We start from the raw sequence: 12,494 nt of genomic DNA, 5'->3' as shown, positions 1-12,494 counted from the left end.
ATTGAACATCTCTGAACTCGTTTTTGAGTGAAAAAAAACCTTTTTAAATACTCTTTGTAATGATGTATAACAGAAGGTTATATTATGTTTCTTTCATTAAATACACATTTTTTAAAGTTGTGGTATTCTTTTTGAATCACCCTGTACAGTTAGTTCTGGCCCAAAAAGCCATTTTAAATGTTTTTAAAGTACAACAAACAGTAGCATTTCTACTGTAATTTGTAAGCCATGATGAACAGTAGCACATAGTGTGAGTTTGCTGCCTTTTTATTTCTGTGAGACCTCGCTATGTGTGTAAACCGAAAAATGGCTTTTCGAGCTGAAACTAGTTGCTTAACTAAAAATATTTTTAGTAACTATATTATCTTAAGTTGAAAAGTATCGTTTTCATCCAATGACATTAATAATTTTTGTGTCCTCTTTTTCACTTTTGCCATGTGGGTGTGTTCTGAGAAGGTCTATCACATGTTTGTTTCTAAGATTGGTACAGTTGTTTTCTGTCATTAGTTATTGTATGCTGCTTTTGACCACTGAGAATCAAATTTTTCAACTGTTTAATATCAGGATTTAGCAGCAAGTTTTTTTACTCAAGTGTTAAAAGGTGTTGTATCTAACAACTATTTTTCTGATCTGAAGATTGCCATGCAGGAACTCAACAAACTAGTTCTGATCTGATTCAAAGATTGCATTCATTTTGTTTGTAGAGACAGTGGGGAGCTGTCCTCTTCAGTCATCATTATCCAGAGGTGAAGCTAGTTTCCTTCAGTAGTGGCTGTCATTATTGACTTCAGTCTTCAAGAGTGTGTCTCAGAAATCATTAAATCAGCAGCAGACTGTTGGTTTATTGCATGAAGAGATTCCAAATACTGCTTTAAATTCACTTCTATCTTAAATTCAGTGCCATGTATGAATGTCTTCTTTTAAACTCCATTGCTACCTCAGTCTAACTGATGTGTGTACAAAAGGAGTGAACAAGTGGCCCGTGTAATATGCCTAGTGTGTTAACAGTGTACACCACTACACTGTCTATTTTAGAAAATGAATCACTCTGCAGCAACCCAGAATGTCTCAGAATTCCCACACTATGCAGTACAGTATCCAAAGATTGTTATTCTGTGAAAAGAAATCCATTGGTGTTAATTAGATGTGTACTGTACTCTCCATTTAATGTACAAAAGCAGTTGTCCAGTAGCAATCCATTGCAAGAGGAGGGACAATTTCCAGTTTTGTTATTTATTTTATTTACCCATTTAAATAAAGCTGACTTAGGAATTTTCCCTTATGTGGGGACCGTTTGTACTAGATAATGTGTCTATTTGGAGTTCTATATTAGTATATTTTGCTGTTCATGTCACTTCTGCGTAATTTTTCATTAATTGTATCGATACTTGTTTGAATTCTGATATGTTGTGAAATTTCAAACATTTGGGAATCTCGTGATAAACTAGTACTATTAGCGTCAATTGTAGGCTTAAACTAAATTGTGCTCTTTCAAAATTTTTTAGAACAGTATGCCTATCATCCTCATTCAAAATAGTCTGTCTCTTATTTTGTTGTCCAATTATGTGAGAAATAGCTTAGTTTCAGAATTTTGAGATGCCTGCAAAACTATACTTTGTAAGTTAGTGCTACCAGTGTTTTGTATACGTAATTTACGTAGCAAATCAATGCTTTGTGGTTCACAGCTCAGCCAAAATATACATCACCCCTGAATTTCATTGTATATCAATGCAAATAAATGTGTATTTTTGAGAATTTTCGGAAGTTACCATTGTCCTTTGCATAATCTGTGAGCAGTCGGGGTTTGTGATGTAGTTCCTGTAGCAGATTTTCTGCCAGACATTTTGTGTTACATCTGGTTTTCCCTTAACGCTCTACCGGCCAGAACTCTATTGGATCTTTTTTTTGCAAACTTTTATACATAAATATGTTACATTGAGTGATAAATTGAATAAAAAGTTGTTTTGAAAAGTTTCAGTTTATTAGAACAAAAACTACAGACGTCCCATTTTTGGGACGTTGGCCAAATGCGCTATCCAAATTCACAGTCTTATTCTCCATGCATAATATTTTAAGAAGCAACACAAACATTAAATAAAGAATATTTTAATATTATGGAATGTATATTCAGTATGAAATGAAGCAAAACACTTGTCATGTACACCAACATTGCACCTATCACAAATTTTTGTTGTTTTTTCCTTGCAGTAAGCACATCTCTTCTGTGTTTTACTTGGCACAAAGAAATGATTTCCTGGATCTAGTCGTACATCTGTGCTCACCCGTCCTCCCATCAATTTGCTGTCCGCCCTGGTAGCTGAGTGGTCAGCGTGACAGACTGTCAATCCTAAGGGCCCGGGTTCGATTCCCGGCTGGGTCGGAAATTTTCTCTGCTCAGGGACTGGGTGTTGTGTTGTCCTAATCATCATCATTTCATCCCCATCGACGCGCAGGTCGCCGAAGTGGCGTCAAATCGAAAGACCTGCACTAGGCGAATGGTCTACCCGACGGGAGGCCCTAGCCACACGACATTTCCATTTCCATCAATTTGCTTCCTTGTGGTCCTCTTTGTTTTGGTACTGATCCTTTTTTCTTTGATAGAAAAAACATCACTATTCTCTGTCGGACATCCAGAAGTAAGAGCTTCTCATTAGAGTTAGCAATTTGGTATGCACGCCATGTGTTTACTACGCAGATATACATCATCTGTGTGAATAATGGCCACCACCATTTCTTTGACCTTATCCTCGTCCTATAAAGTGATATCTGCTTGTCCAGTAGATATATGCCACCCATATGGGCATTGTATTCTTCAATGATATGTGGCAGTGTCACAGATATTTCCTTTTTCTTTGCCCGTGAGTATCTTTTAGTAGAACTCGAGGAATAATAGTACTGTTATTTGTCACTACACATACTGGTTTGTTGTCACTCCATTTCACAACCCGAACTTCATTCTCTTTGTCAAATATGTAGTCATAGAATCCTCGTTCCTTCCTTTTGCCATTCTTTTTGAGTCAATCAAAGGACATGCATTAGTTCGGATCTCTGTTATTGTTCCTGCAGCTTTCATTTTACTCTTTCCGAGTGTGATCAGTGTGTCAACACTGGTGAAAAAGTCGTCAAAGAAAAGCTTATAATTCGGATACTCTGATTCTGGAATCATGCTGGTTAGTTCATTTATTACCCTTGCACCTAAAGGCTCCTGTTTGTTGTCAATCTTGCCACAGTATGGTGAAAAATTATAAAGAAAGCCATTGGAACTTGTAAGACACCAAATTTTATATCCAAATTTCATAGGCTTTCCCCTCAGAAACATTTTAGCTGAATGTTTGCCATAATAATATACCATTATTTCATCAGTTGAGAGTTCTGAATGAAATACGCCAAATTTACCAAATTCCTATTTCAGCATTTCAAATTATAACCTCAGTTTGTACATCTTGTCGTTTCTGTCTATTTTGGAGTTGTCATTGAGATGAATGAATCTCTTTATTTCCCAAAACCTATTTCTTGACCCGGAGTTGAAGACTAAAGGAACACCGACATCAGGAACCTGTTCCCAGTACTTATTCTTGTGGGGAAGCTTATGATAACCACTCAGAAGTAGTACGCCAATAAATAATTTTAGTTCTTCTTCGGTTAGCAGAAAATTTATTCTGTTATGTTGGCAAGCATAAATTTCGCTTTGTTCAATAATAGTATCCATTAGTTTCTCAGAAAAAAAAAAAAAATCCTCGAACACCTGGGGCACTGTGTTACTTGCTAGACATTCCGCATCATAATGTTTGTTGCTCTTCCCTGGTTCACTATTGTTTGTGTACATTGGTTGACATTTATACCACTTACATATATATTTTTTTTGTAGATAACATACCACTTTCTCCTCCACCTCCCAATGCTTTCCTTCTTTTGGCTTCTGGATGTACAACTGTAGCATTAACTTCATCTCAGCTGGTTGTGAGCTCTAAAGTACCGGCGTCATCTTGTACAACAGTACATTTTCGTCAGTGTCTTCTTCATCTGTTATTACATCTGCATCGGGTGGAATAATCGCCAATTCTATATATCATCTTCATCGTCACTCTCTTGATGGTTCTCTAGTTCTGCTAGAATTTCTTCAAATATAAGTTCACACGGCATGTTTTTATCCTGTTGGAATCGTAAAATTCGAACAGAGAGAGAGAGAGAGAGAGAGAGAGAGAGAGAGAGAGAGAGAGAGTGTGTGTGTGTGTGTGTGTGTGTGTGTGTGTGTGTGTGTGTGTGTGTGTGTGTATATATATATATATATATATATATATATATATATATATGAAAGTGCTGGCAGGTCAACAGACACACAAACATACACACGAAATTCAAGCTTTCGCAACAAACTGTTGCCTCATCAGGAAAGAGGGAAGGAGAGGGAAATACGAAAGGATGTGGGTTTTAAGGGAGAGGGTAAGGAGTCATTCCAATCCCGGGAGCGGAAAGACTTACTGTAGGGGGAAAAGAGAACAGGTATACACTTGCACACACACCCATATCCAACCACACATACACAGACACAAGCACATTTGTAAAGGCAAAGAGATTCGGCAGAGATGTCAGTCGAGGCAGAAGTACAGAGGCAAAAATGATGTTGAAAGACAGGTGAGGTACGAGTGGCGGCAACTTGAAATTAGCGGAGGTTGAGGCCTGGCGGATAACGAGAAGAGAGGATATACTGAAGGGCAAGTTCCCATCTCCGGAGTTCTGACAGGTTGGTGTTAGTGGGAAGTATCCAGATAACCCGGACGGTGTAACACTGTGCCAAGATGTGCTGGCCGTGCACCAAGGCATGTTTAGCCACAGGGTGATCCTCATTACCAACAATCACTGTCTGCCTGTGTCCATTTCCCCCATGCGGGTTCGGGGGTTAGAATAGGCCCGCGGTATTCCTGCCTGTCGTAAGAGGCGACTAAAAGGAGTCTCAACTGTTTCGGCCTTTAATGTGATGGTCCCCATTAGGGTTTGACCTCCATTTTTCCAAATTCAACAGAAGTAAGGCCTTTTGGGGAAGGACCCCTTACATGGTGCACCATCAGTCCTCTGTGCCCTAAGACCTTGGCACTCTTTATCGTCTGGGTGTCGTAACTGCACCCTCCATCCCTCATTTTGGGCATACACACCTGATGGATTGTGTAAGTTACGCCCTTAGTGCATCATAATCTGCACCCACGATCACTATGGGCTACCCATGGCACCCAAAATCCAGCACGGTAGCCAGCCCGTTGTGGTGGGGTCGTCATGTACCCTCTAGGTTGTAGCCCCCTGACAACACAGGGATCTTACTGCCGATGCCTGCGCTGCCGCCTCCCCACGTAAGCCAAGGAGTAGATGCCCGTCTCTCCGGGGCATCAGGACTCCCGGCAACGACCATCCTGCTAGGTGGCCTTTGCTGTGGCAGGATGGCACCCGTGGGGAGAGCCCCTGGTCGGAGTGGGTGGCATCGGGGCGGATACCCCGCAATGAAGCGGGTACAATCTCAATCCGGTGGTCGCACGACCACCAACGTCTCTAAGCGCGGTAAAATAGACTTTAATGCTGTGGCATATAACCCCAAATCGTTCCCTTCCCTAGCCACGCCCTGGGAGGGACGCAGGGCTGCGGACAGACAGGAGCCATATTCACCGCGATATCTTGTGTGCAGCAGAACTGATGGGGATTCATTTTTGGGGACTAAGCCTCTGTTCTTTGTGACCCATCTTGAAGATAAGTTCGGGGAAGTGGCCTCTCTTTCCAAAATGCAGAGCGGGGCCATTTTGATACAAGCACCTTCCTCTGCACAGTCAAGGGCGTTGCTCGCCTGTGAGAAGCTTGGTGACATACCTGTTAACGTCACTCCCCATAAGTCACTAAATTTGGTCCAGGGGATTATCTTTCATAAAGATCTTCTGCTACCGTCTGATGACGAGCTACGGGAGAACCTGGCACGACGAGGTGCACACTTCGTTCGTCGTGTCTTTAGGGGACCCAAGGATAATAGGATCGCTACCGGTGCTTTCATCCTGGCCTTCGAGGGCGACTGCTTGCCTGAGAAGGTCAAGGTCATGATCTACCAGTGCGATTTCAAGCCCTATGTCCCGCCCCCTATGCGATGCTTCCAGTGCTGGAAATTCGGACACGTGTCCTCCAGATGCACTGCCAGCCCCACGTGTCGTGATTGTGGACGACCTTCGCATCCAAATGCTCCGTGTGCTCCACCTCCCACCTGCGTTAACTGTGGGGAGCATCATTCTCCCTGCTCGCCAGACTGTGCAGCCTACCAACGAGAGCGGAAGATACAAGAAATTAAGACCCTGGACCGTTTAACTTACCAAGAGGCGAGGAAGAAATTAGAATGGCTCAACCCCACACCTATGTTGAAGAGTTATGCTGCTGTAACACTGCAGCCACCAGTTCCTGCAAAGACTCCTTTCACAGTTGGCCCACCGAACAGTCACGTTTCGCCTGCCCCACCACCGGTGGGGGCCACTCTCTCTTCCACTGCTCCCAAAACACCCAGTTTGGGAGCAGTGCACCCCAAGCAACCGGGGACTTCGGTCCCCACCTCTCAGCTGGAGTGGCGACAGCCCTCTCCGGCTCCTCAGCCGGGGAAGCGACAGCTCTCTCTGGCTGCTCAGCCGGAGACGCAACAGCCTCCTCCGGCCTCACTTGTTCGGGAGGGATCCCTTGGGGGAGTCCCTTCCATGGACTTCCCCAGTGTCTCACAAGACACTAGCCAGTGGCTGAAGAAGCCACCAGCTGCTGGTCGAAGGGCTTCATGCTCTTCCTCTGTTCCTGATAATGCGTCAGGAAAGCCCTCCCAGCATGCCAACCCTCCTCCCAAAGACAAGAGAGAGAAGAGGAAGCTCTCCAAGAAGGATAAGGACCCAGTGGTTCCCGCACCAACGCTTCCTGTCAGCTTAGCCTCTGAGGATGAGGTCGAGCTCTTTGCGTCCCCTGATGACCATGGGTCTCGCCGTCTTCTCAGAAACGATGGCCGTAGCGACGTCCGTCACTCAGTCGGTGGCAGCATGTGACCCTGCCCAGTAATTTGCATTTTCGGTGCCTGAATGCCTCTACAGGACACACTTTGTACAATCCTCCAGTGGAATTGTGGTGGTTATTTTAGCCATCTACCTGAGCTACGTCAGCTTGTAAGCATGACACCTGCTTTATGCATTGCTCTCCAGGAAACCTGGTTCCCGGCAATGCGGACCCCTGTCCTCTGTGGATACAGGGGTTATTACTGCAACCGTAGCACTTACAATAGTGTGTCAGGTGGAGCCTGCGTGTATGTCCTTACCTCTGTATATAGTGCTCCTGTGCCCCTTCAAACATCTTTGGAAGCTGTGGCTGTCCGCATAAGGACTACCCAGGACATAACCATCTGCAGTGTCTATCTCCCTCCAGGTGGTACAGTCTCCCTGACCGAACTGGCTGCACTTGTCGCCCAACTTCCCATGCCTTTTCTTCTCCTTGGGGATTTTAACGCCCACAATCCCCTGTGGGGTGGATCGAAGATTACTGGCCGAGGCAGAGATGTCGAGAATCTCATCTCCCAACTCGACCTCTGCCTCTTAAACACTGGTGCTGCCACGCATTTCAGTGTGGCGCATGGCACGTTCTAGGCCATAGATCTGTCGTTGGGCAGCCCAGGGCTTGTACCATCGGTCCACTGGAGAGTCCATGACGACTTTTTTGTGGTAGTGACCATTTTCCCATCTTCCTTTCACTACCCCAGTGTCGATCCCATGAACGCCTGCCTAGATGGGCATTTAGCAAGGCAAACTGGGAAACATTCTCTGCTGCCACTGTTGCATCTCTCCCCCACGGTACCATCGATGTGGCGGTTGAGACACTGACTGCAGCGATTGTTTCCGCTGCGGAGCGTACCATTCCTCGTTTGTTAGGGTGCCCCCGGCGAAAGGCAGTGCCTTGGTGTTCTCCGGAGGTCGCTGAAGCCATTAAAGAACGTCGGCGGGCTCTTCAGCGACATAAGCGGCACCCGTCTTTGGAAAACCTCATTTTCTTCAAACGTCTCCGTGCTCAGGCACGGCGGCTCATCAAGAGGCGGAAACAGGAGTGCTGGGAGAGGTACGTTTCCACCATTGGTTCCCGTACTTCACCCTCCCAGGTGTGGATGAATATTCGGTGCACCTTTGGAGTGCAGCACTGTACAGGTGCCCCAGGGCTTACCATCAACGGGGCGGTATCCACCGATGCTGATGCAATCGCCGAGCATTTCGCACAGCACTATGTTCGGGCCTCTGCGTCGGGGAATTACCCGCCTGCGTTTCGCGCGCTTAAACGCCGGGAGGAAGGCAAACGGCTTTCTTTTGCTTCTCGCCACCCTGAGACGTATAACGCCCCATTTAGTTTGTGGGAACTCCAAAGTGCCCTGGCACAGTGCCCCGATACAGCCTCTGGGCCAGATGGCGTCAACAATCAGATGCTCAAACACCTGTCCCCGGACTGTCAGCGATGTGTTCTTGTCATCTTCAACCGCATATGGAGCGATGGTGTCTTTCCGTCGCAGTGGCGAGAAAGTACCATCATTCCGGTGCTGAAGCCTGGTAAGGACCCGCTTACTGTGGATAGCTATCGGCCCATCAGCTTGACAAATACTCTGTGCAAGCTACTGGAACGTATGGTGAGTCGACGGCTGTGTTGGCTGCTCGAGTCTCGGGTCTTCTGGCTCAGTGCCAGAGCGGCTTCCGTCAGAGACGTTCCACCGCCAATACTTTGGTCTTTCTTGAGTCTGCAATCCGCACTGCTATTTCCAGGCGCCAACACCTTGTTTCCAGAACATATGACACGACGTGGCGGCACCATATACTTGCCACGTTGCACGGGTGGGGTCTCCGGGGCTCTCTCCCCATTTTTATTCAGAATTTATTATCTGTTCGGACATTCCGCGTTTTAATTAGCACATCTCATAGTTCACTTCATATCCAGGAGAACGGCGTTCCACAGGGCTCAGTATTGAGCGTGCCCCTTTTCCTTGTGGCCATTAATGGCCTTGCAGCAGCAGTAGGGTCGTCTGTCTCACCCACGTTATATGCTGATGATTTCTGCATCTTGTTCAGCTCCTCCACCATTAGTGTTGCAGAACGTAGGTTGCAGGGAGCCATACGCAAGGCGCAGGCATGGGCCCTAGCTCATGGGTTTCAATTTTCTCCTGCGAAGACTTGTTTTATGCACTTTTGTTGGTGTCGAACTGTCCATCCCCACCCTGAGCTCTATCTTCAGGATGCCATGCTCAGGGTTGTTGACACTTACCATTTTCTGGGATTGCTGTTTGATGCCCGGCTTACTTGGCTTCCACATATTCGTCAGCTCAAGCGTCAGTGCTGGCAGCATCTGAATGCCCTTCGCTGCCTCAGCAACACAACTTGGGGTGCCGATCGTAATACGCTGCTGCAGCTCTACAAAGCCCTTGTGCTGTCCCGGCTTGATTATGGGAGTGTGGCGTATGGCTCAACGTCGCCCTCAGCGTTGCAACTGCTGGACCCCGTTCACCACTGTGGGGTTCGACAGGCGACAGGAGCATTCCGCACCAGCCCTGTGGACAGCATACTTGCGGAGGCAGGTGTCCCTCCACTGCGATTGAGGCGCCAACATCTACTGGTCTCTTATGCTGCCCATGTTTTTAGCTTGCCCGGGCATCCAAACTATCGTCTCCTGTTCCCGCAATCGGTTGTCAATCTTCCTGAACATCGGCCCCGGTCAGGTTGTACGATCGCGGTCCGCGTCAAAGAGCTTCTCTCCGGGCTTAGGGTTTTTACAGTTCCACCTCCTTTCCGGGCCACTTTGCGGACACCCCCATGGTGTGTTCCTCGCCCTTGCCTTCGGCTCGACTTGGCACAGGGCCCAAAGGACTCCGTCCCTCCAGAGGCCTTCCGCCGCCGTTTTTATTCCATCTTGGCCACGTATCAGGGCTCTGGCGTTGTATACACTGATGGTTCGATGGTTGCTGGTCGTGTCGGATATGCGCTTACTCTAGGGGACCATTCTGAACAACGTTCCTTGCTGGATGGCTGCAGCGTTTACACAGCCGAGCTGGTCGCCATCTTTTGTGCCCTAGAGTATATCCGCTCCTGCTCAGGTGAGTCCTTCGTTATCTGTAGCAATTCCCTGAGCAGTTTACGAGCTCTCGACCAGTATTTCCCTCGTTTTCGTCTGGTGATGGCTGTCCATGAGTCCCTGCATACTCTTGCATGTAGCGGCCGCTCTGTGGTCTTTGTGTGGACCCCAGGCCATGTTGGGATCCCCGGCAATGAGAATGGTGACCGCCTGGCGAAAGAGGCCACCAGTAAACCACCTCTGGAGATTGGCCTCCCGGCGACTGATTTGCGGGCACTATTACGCCGCAAAGTTTTCGATTTCTGGGACACTGAATGGCGCAACCTGCCTGTGCCAAACAAACTCCGTCGTATCAAGGAGACGACGACTGTTTGGCGGTCATCCCTGCGAGCCACCCACAGGGACTCAGTCGTCGTTTGTCGGCTCCGCATTGGCCACACCCAACTGACGCACAGTTATTTACTGTGTCGTGAGGATCCACCTCTTTGTCGTTGTGGGGCGTCCTTGACGGTGGTCCATATTCTGTTGGAGTGCACCCTTTTAACTGTGCTCAGGCAGACTTTTGCGCTGCCTGATAGGCTCCCTGCGCTTTTAACTGACGACTCTGCCATAGCGGACTTAGTTTTGCGTTTTATTCAGGCAGGGGGATTTCATCGCTTAATATAAATGCGTGTGTTTTATTTGTTGATTTTGGCCTTTGGCCTACAGTTTTAAACTCAGTTTTTAATGTGTTTTCGGTGGTTGACTTTTCCTTTTTTTTGTTCCTATGGTCGGCTGACCACCGTCGCACTCTGTGTGATTTTATTTTGTTTTGTCTGGTCCTTGTCTACGTTTCTTTTGTTCTGTGTCGTCTGTCTCCTATTCTGTTGAACATTTTTTAATCTCTGTGGGTATTTTTAGTATTTTGGAAAAAGGGACCGATGACCTCTGCAGTTTGGTCCCTTTCATCCTTAAACCAACCAACCTGTGTCCATTCATGCGAATGGACAGTTTCGTTCGTAAATCACGTGGGTGCTTTCACACGTGGCTCTGCCTTTGATCGTGTACACCTTCCGGGGTACAGGACTGGAGGAGGTGGTTGTGGGAGGGTGCATGGGACAGGTTTTACACCGGGGGCGGTTACAAGGGTAGGAGCCAGAGGGTAGGGAAGGTGGTTTGGGGATTTCATAGGGATGAACTAAGAGGTTACGAAGGTTAGGTGGACGGCGGAAAGACACGCTTGGTGGAGTGGGGAGGATTTCATGAAGGATGGATCTCATTTCAGGGCGGGATTTGAGGAAGTCGTATCCCTGCTGGAGAGCCACATTCAGAGTCTGATCCAGTCCCAGAAAGTATCCTGTTACAAGTGGGGCACTTTTGTGGTTCTTCTGTGGGAGGTTCTGGGTTTGAGGGGATGAGGAAGTGGCTCTGGTTATTTGCTTCTGTACCAGGTCGGGAGGGTAGTTGCGGGATGCGAAAGCTGTTTTCAGGTTGTTGGTGTAATGGTTCAGGGATTCAGGACTGGAGCAGATTCATTTGCCACGAAGACCTAGGCTGTAGGGAAGGGACCGTTCGATGTGGAATGGGTGGCAGCTGTCATAATGGAGGTACTGTTGCTTGTTGGTGGGTTTGATGTGGACGGACGTGTGAAGCTGGCCATTGGACAGATGGAGGTCAATGTCAAGGAAAGTGGCATGGGATTTGGAGTAGGACCAGGTGAATCTGATGAAACCAAAGGAGTTGAGGTTGGAGAGGAAATTCTGTAGTTCTTCACTGTGAGTCCAGATCATGAAGATGTCATCAATAAATCTGTACCAAACTTTGGGTTGGCAGGCCTGGGTAACCAAGAAGGCTTCCTCTAAGCGACCCATGAATAGGTTAGCGTACAAGGGGGCCATCCTGGTACCCATGGCTGTTCCCTTTAATTGTTGGTGTGTCTGGCCTTCAAAAGTGAAGAAGTTGTGTCAGGTTGAAGCTGGCTAAGGTAATGAGGAAAGAGGTTTTAGGTAGGGCGGCAGGTTTCAAGAACTGTCTTTAAATGATTACTCTAGGGATATACTACAACCCCCCACATATTGCTCTCACAGAGGTCGTGAAGATAAGATTAGAAAGATTACTGCTCACACAGAGGCATTCAGACAAATTCAGACAATCATTCTTCCACGCTCCATACATGAATGAAACAGCAAGAAACCCTGATAACTGGTACAATGGGACTTACCCTGTACCATGCACCTCCTGGTGGATTGCAGATTATAAACGTAGATGTGAACTGACAGTCTCTTACATGTGCATGAGGGAAACATCTAATCACCTTTATTTTACCAAGACAAAAATTATGATTTACTAAAGTTTCAAACCTTGACAGGAAATAATGGATTAGGCTGTCCATAAATTATAAACTAACATTATTGTGATGATGG

This window comes from Schistocerca piceifrons, chromosome X, assembly GCF_021461385.2.
Source record: "Schistocerca piceifrons isolate TAMUIC-IGC-003096 chromosome X, iqSchPice1.1, whole genome shotgun sequence".
NCBI lineage: Eukaryota > Metazoa > Arthropoda > Insecta > Orthoptera > Acrididae > Schistocerca > Schistocerca piceifrons.
Note: the sequence above shows the minus strand (reverse complement) of the source record.